Genomic DNA, 7,269 nt, shown 5'->3' with positions numbered 1-7,269 from the left:
ATCAAGTAAAAAGAAAGGATTAAAATATTGATTCTTTTAAATGCAAATTTAATTTATGAAATGCAATATACTCCTATTAATCTGCTCACGTATATTTCTGCAAATTACTTTATCAATATAAGAGAAATGAAAGGTTAATTTGAGTCTTGTGGAATTTAAATTCGGGAATATGAAGTATTAGTTATAGTATGTATTATGTTGAATTTGACACTCTACTACCTCACTTCTTTTCAATGTCCTTCATATGTTCAGTATTGATAATGTTTACTGTGAATTTTAATTCTGATGTCAAATTATTATTTCATATAACCAAATATTCAGATACTTCATAAATCATGTAACTGTCAAATAGTATTGGAAAATAACGCTTGAAAATGTAATTTTAAATTTATGTTTTGTGTTACGCTTCTGATGTGATTATTTCCGTGGTTGTTGCCTCCACCAAGGAAGATAGCATTTTTGTATATTACTAATACAGTTTTAACAAAACATTCTCACTTCAGTTAAAATGTTAAAACAGCAAATAAGATTTTGGAGTTGATTATAGAAGGGGGTTATTGATTTTTTTTGCAGTGCAGGGGATGGTATTAAATTATGATTTTGATCAAACTGTATTTTCAACAATGTTAACCAGCCTGTTGTGTGGAATAAAGTAGAATTGAATCGATTGGATGACGTTCTCCACAGATAATAAGCAGCCTGTAAAATTAATTTTGTTAATGGACTAATAAAATAATTCTAATTAACCCTGTAAGTATAAAATCACCATATAAAATCAAGTTTGCAAAACAACGATTTTGTGATCACTAGGTGAGAATACTTGGATCTTAAAACCAAGACTTTATTCAACCTCGAAGCGCAAAATCCAGAATGATTATATAAAAATAATTGTAAATAGTATCCTTCCAAATAATATCCTCGTATATTAAGGTTATAAAGTCGCGACATAAATAGCGTTAAGCGTTTACGGACACTGTTACAATGCAACAGAGATTTGAAGCTGCAGAAACTATTAACTCCATTAATTTAATTTCTGAGCAATATTATGAGGCCGTATAAGCTTTAGTATTTGAAAGATTACTGCAGCCAGGCGGGAATGAAATCTAGTTATGTAAATAGTTTCAGAATACGTGCATAATCTTCCAGTTTAGAAATGTTTAAATGCGTAATTTGTTATACTAACAGACCCCTGTGTCTTATAACAATTAAAGCAAATGCAACATCGAGATTGTATAAATAGAGCGATTTGTATAAGCTTTCAACTGTTTAGTTATATCATTCAACTGTGCGCATAGGTACTGCACTAAATCCTTCTATTCATTTCCAGATATAGATATATTTCTCAGCTGCAAAACACTAAATACAAATGCGTTCATTAATTCCTCGATTGACTTTGTTGTATATGAAAGGAGTAGAAAAGAGAAAGAATTCACTAAAAAATTGGAGTTTTGTATAAATTCGTTAAGGGTTACTAACTCGTTCAGTTGGATAAGATGAATCAGTCAGTGTAATGCGAATAGATGTATTTTCATTATTCAGACCAACCCTTCTGATAATTTTTTGCTATATAGAATAAAATTTTATTTTTCAATTTTACCAAATAAATAACAAAATCTTTCGTTTATTCAACAGTTGCTAAACGTCAGGTAAAACTCTATAAATTCACTTTTCAGGTGGCCTTTTTTATTTATAAGTTTTTCTTGTTGATGACGTTCTCAAAAGAAACTTGCTCTATTTTTGCAATTCATCTGTCAAGACAAAGACCTCCATATATTTTAGACAGGAGTAACGTTTTTTTTTTCATGAAGCACGTGAATAGTTCATGGATCATCAATGCAAGTGAAACAAAATGGCTTCCATCGGAGATTGAAATCTGATATCCTGGTGTTAGTTGGTTACTGGTACATGTTCCTCTGTGATTCTCAGTTTGTAATAGACGTTAGCCTCACAGAGCACGTTTTGTTAATAACTTTCAAGGCCTTATTTATTAATTATGAAAAAATGATTAATATACTTTACGTAATATTTCATATAAAATAAAACGTTAAAATATTCTCATTTAAAGAGAATAAATCAGTGAAACGTAAATTCTGACTTTGTATCCACTTATACTTAGTTATATAATTATGAAAACATAAGTTTTGTTATTTTTATCAAATTTTTATATTCAACAGATGTAATAGATAATTGTTTTTCTCACACAAGCTTAAGATATTTTTCTGATTTGTTTTAAGTTTTTCTCTGCTGGGATAAGATATGATTTATTTAACAACAAAAAAATAAATATGCTATCGCGTTTTTCAGCAATATGTTTTGTTGATTAATCAATGACAAAAACAGAAAGATTTTTAAAATGACTTTGAAAAATGTTTCTTGAAAAAAATGTGCAACGCGGGTTCCATTTTAAACTGAATTTCTTCTATCTTTCATCTTTTACTTGTTTCAGTCACTAGACTGCGTCCATGCTGGGGCACAGCCTTGGAGAATTTTGGTCGACCTAATCGACCCCATTATTTAATTCCTTTTCTAAGTCTTTTGCTCATTCTATTCATCTCTTTTGCCGAATCGCAAAGTTACCAACACTGATGAGGGACAAACGTAGACACAAATACATACACACACATACATACATACATACGTACATACATACATACATACATACATACATACATACATACATACATGCATATAGACACACACACACACATATATATATATATATATACAACGGGTTTCTTTCAGTTTCCGTCTACCAAATCAGCTCTCACGGCTTTCGTCGGCTTGAGGCTATAGAAGAAGACACTTACACAAAATGCCACGCAGCAGGTTGAACCAGAGACGCAGTGGTTGGGAAGCAAACTTCTTACCACACAGCCACGCCTGTGCCTGGGCATTCACAACACGCTTTCTCTATTAACAAACCACCGACACACTGATGAGAGGGCTTGCACACTCTACTAGAAACAGTGCCTCAATGCGCGCTCTACTAGAAATAGTGCCTCAATATCTCTCAAATAACACCCTAACGACGTAAAGAAGAAAGGGTTCGCTTCCCTGCTTGCAACATATATCGACTGCAGATTACATCGATAACCATCTGGAGGAGGTGTCCTCCTGGTTTTAAAATGGTTGTAACATCGGTTCCTATGGAATAGCCATGTTGATGTGGCGATAAACATCACTTCTCTGTATAGTTACTGCTTTCATCTCTTATAGAGATTTCTTACCTAGCTAATATATATATTTGCTTATATATATATATATATATATATATATATATATATATATATATATATATATATATCGATTCGATTCGTTTGGTTTCGTTTGGTTTCTTCTTCTCTAAGCTGGTTTTTATATATAATTATGACGCGAAACCTTATAACTCCTTCTTCTCTCTTTCTTTCACCCTCTTTTGCTTCCTCCTCTCTCTCTCTCTCTCTCTCTCTCTCCCTCCTCCTCATCTCTCTCACAGCCGGGTCTACGATCTTCCTTTCGCCGGCAGCCTTGTTCAAGTAAACATGTTTCTTCCTGCGCTCGTGAAAAAATTATATTTTTTTTCATCGTCTAGGCTTATAGGCCCTCTTTATTTGCTTTCCTGTCCTATTTCTATTCCTTCTTGTACTGTATATTTTATAATTGTATTTTATTTTGTATTTGTTTTTAATTGTATTGTTTTTACGTCCTGTTTTTGTCACATTTTTTTTCCTTGTTTTTACCCCTCTGCAAAGGAATTTTATTTAATTCTTTCGCAGGAAGGATTAGTTCGACGAGACGCGTTCTGTCTTCACCTTCGAAACACGCTGGCGTTGAACTAGGGACGGCTGATGAAGGGGATTTTTCCGTGTGTAGTTGTCTTGTACTCTGTTTTTTCGTTGTTAAAGGAATGGTCCGTTCCATGCTGTTTTTACGTTTTCGTTTCTCGTTGAGTTCTACGTTTATTTGTGGTGTCCTGTACACACGTATATATATTTATATATGCATGTATATATACATGTAGATGTAGGTACGTACATATATGTTTGTATGTATGCATATAATTTATTTATTACACTATTGTATGACTGAGCGCCTTCGCGTCGATTCGATTCGATTCGTTTGGTTTCGTTTCGTTTCTTCTTCTTCTCTAAGCTGGTTTATATATATGTGTATATATATATATATTATATATATATATATATATATATATATGCAAAGTAGCTAGGTAGATAGATCGCTAGCCACTATACATTCTTTATTTTCTCTCTTTGTTTCCTTCTGTGTTCCGTTCTGTGGAAGAGCGTAATATCAAAACTTTAAAGACTTTTTCACTTCACGAGTGTTATAGAAATACATCCGTTTGTTGTCTACACCACCAGTCTTCGTATTTTGTTTTTTTTTTGTGAATTCTCCCCTCACCCACTATATATATATATATATATATATATATAATATATATATATTTATATATATTATATTTGGTAAAATTTGATTTAGCATTTCTAAATTGAATTTTTCCCTGAAAGTTTGGAATAATATTCTCTCATATTATTATTATTATTATTACTACTACTACTACTACTACTACTACTACTACTACTACTACTACTACTACTACTACTACTACTACTTCTACTACTATTATTATTATTATTAATCATTATTATTAATATTGAGTGAAAGAGCAGTGCATGCCATCAAATTGACACTGGGGTAAAAATATACGAAGCCGAGTATACCCATCATGACTACCCGTCTGATAAGCGTACACTAGGCACATGCATCACAACTATATGTACGCGACATGGTGCTCTCATATCAAGATAAACAGCATATAACTTTGCAAGTGGGGCCCAGTTACAATTTTCTTCTGGTCAAGTAGCCCATCTCGCTCAAAAGGTCCCTGAATAAGGATTAAGGACGTTCAACCAACCACCCATGTTTCTAAAGGTGAATTATCCAAACCTCAAAGAATCACTTTCAACACATGGCTATGATGCTCCCCCACTACTTCTGATTGTGATCAGAGATGCACATATCGTCAGCCACTAAGGGACACGTCAACTGGTTAAGGTCAAACAACTGACAAGCAAATCTGCGGTATAGAGCAGAATATTTGCTGTAGCCCAAGACAAAACAATGTACATGATAACACTTCCAATCAGTTTAGATCAGGAGTCATGAGAGCCACTGCTTGGTACTGCATCAGGGCATTTGTTGTTATTATTATTATTATTATTATTATTATTATTATTATTACTATTATATATATATATGTGTGTGTGGAGGCCCAATGGCCCAATGGTTAGGGCAGCGGACTTGCGGTCGTAGGATCGCGGTTTCGATTCCCAGACCGGGCGTTGTGAGTGTTTATTGAGCGAAAACACCTAAAGGTACACGAAGCTCCGGCAGAGAGTGATGGCGATCCCTGCTGTACTCTTTCGCCACAAATTTCTCTCGCCCTTTTGCCTGCTGGCTTAGCCAGCGGGGTGGCGTAATTTGAAGGCTAAAACAATGCGAAGCGCATTGTGACCAACGATGTGTAGCGGCATCTGATAGCCTGATAGATCACGGTGGTATATATATATATATATATATATATATATATATAAGCAAAGACGATATTAATATGGCTCAAGCTATGATGATTCGGGGCAAGTTCCTGGTAACTAAACTTAGAAAAAATGAAGCATTTGTATCTGATAAGAACTTATTACCTCTCCGCTTGCGGTCCTTACTCAAGTGTTTCGATATTTACTCTCTAACATGCCATAGTGTATATTGATTTAAGTATAGTGTGATGATATCGATAGATTTCTGCTGTCCGATGATGTGAATTCACTCGTTCGATTAATAATTAACAATTAGCCCTCTCCAACACTCACTCATCCTCTACTCCTACCTCACATCTCTACCCTAATCCCAAACTACAAGACTATATTTCGTATACTTAGGTGGATATTTTGTCCTAATCCAAGGAACACAACTCTGACGAACTTTTATTTCTTTAAGCTTTGACTTGCCAACTTCTTGCATGAATCTCGTTCTGATTTTTTGCTGCATCCCTAAAACTCTATCAGGTGACGAATGAGGGCGTCCACTGGCAAAGACTACAAGACATACTGTTACATTCAGCCATTTAGAATGATTGCCAGGTTAGGATCTATATCTCTGATATAAAAACGTTTCATAATTTTGCTATCATAGCATAATATTAAAAATATGTGCATATGTCTGTGTGTATGTGTATGTATATGAGCGCACTTAAATCGGTGTGGTTGCAATATGGCCGAATGATAAATAATTTCGTTTTGTAGCCACTTGGCCAGGCAAATATTAATTTATAAAACCTGGAATTGCTCTATAACTTGGTGAGTGGGTAGATGTAAACTCTATTGAAATCTATCGAGCGAATTATATCTGTAATTCAAACGAAGATGCTACCATGCCACTCACTGTACCACAATAATTCTGATTGCGAATTAGGGTACTGATACACGTGTCTCTGAAAATCTCAACTACTTAAATGTTATTTCATGAGCAGGTAATTCTATTGACAGAATGACTGTCAATAGAATCACATTGTCGAACGGCGGAAACCCAACACCATATACTTATATACAAGCATATAGACCATATACAAGCATCACCATATACTTAAACCTGAAAGCGGTATAGTGTTTTTCAGAACAATTATCGAAATGTTAAGATAAGGACTGCAAATTGGGTAGTTGTAAGTTCTTATCACATACAAATGCTTCATTTGTTTCTAAGTTTAGTTACCAGGAATGCGCTTTAGTTATTTAGCCCCGAGTCATCATAGCTATAGCACTATTTATTTCGTTTTTACATGTTTGACGTATCCGTTGAGAGATATTTGAGAGATTTTGGCTAAGATCAAAGTGTAGTATCTGTTCTTATCAGCTTAATATCTGATACGGTCCCTATTTGGGATCATCGATATTAAACTGATTTTTAGAACGAGACGAAGAGTTAGGGGCTTGCTCCGCCTTTGCCACGGGTTGGCCTGGTATAGCAGTACTTCCAGGATTCAGCCCATATCAAGCAGCGGTGGTGCCCCAGCATAGCCGCGGCCTTCGGGCTAAAACATTTTTAAGGATTTAAGGATTTAAGATATTGAACCACCATGTCTAGTAGAGCGCGCAGACTATCTCATTCCTGTGTTAGGGGTTTATAAATAGAACAAACGTGTCGTGAATACTATCAACGGTACGTGAATTGCGCCAGAAATTTTATGAACGCTACTAGTGATCCTAAATGCTGCATGCT

General features: G+C 34.6%; 1 non-coding gene across 1 annotated transcript; it reads left to right on the top strand.

The window, feature by feature from the left end:
- The first annotated feature begins 6,852 nt into the window (after positions 1-6,852).
- Positions 6,853-7,044, top strand: LOC115209995. The gene has a single exon (XR_003881363.1). It is a non-coding gene; the product is annotated as a U2 spliceosomal RNA (small nuclear RNA).
- The last annotated feature ends 225 nt before the right edge of the window (positions 7,045-7,269 follow it).

This window comes from Octopus sinensis, linkage group LG3 (genome assembly GCF_006345805.1).
Source record: "Octopus sinensis linkage group LG3, ASM634580v1, whole genome shotgun sequence".
NCBI classification, from domain to species: Eukaryota; Metazoa; Mollusca; class Cephalopoda; order Octopoda; family Octopodidae; genus Octopus; species Octopus sinensis.
This window is presented reverse-complemented; position numbering and strand designations above follow the sequence as displayed.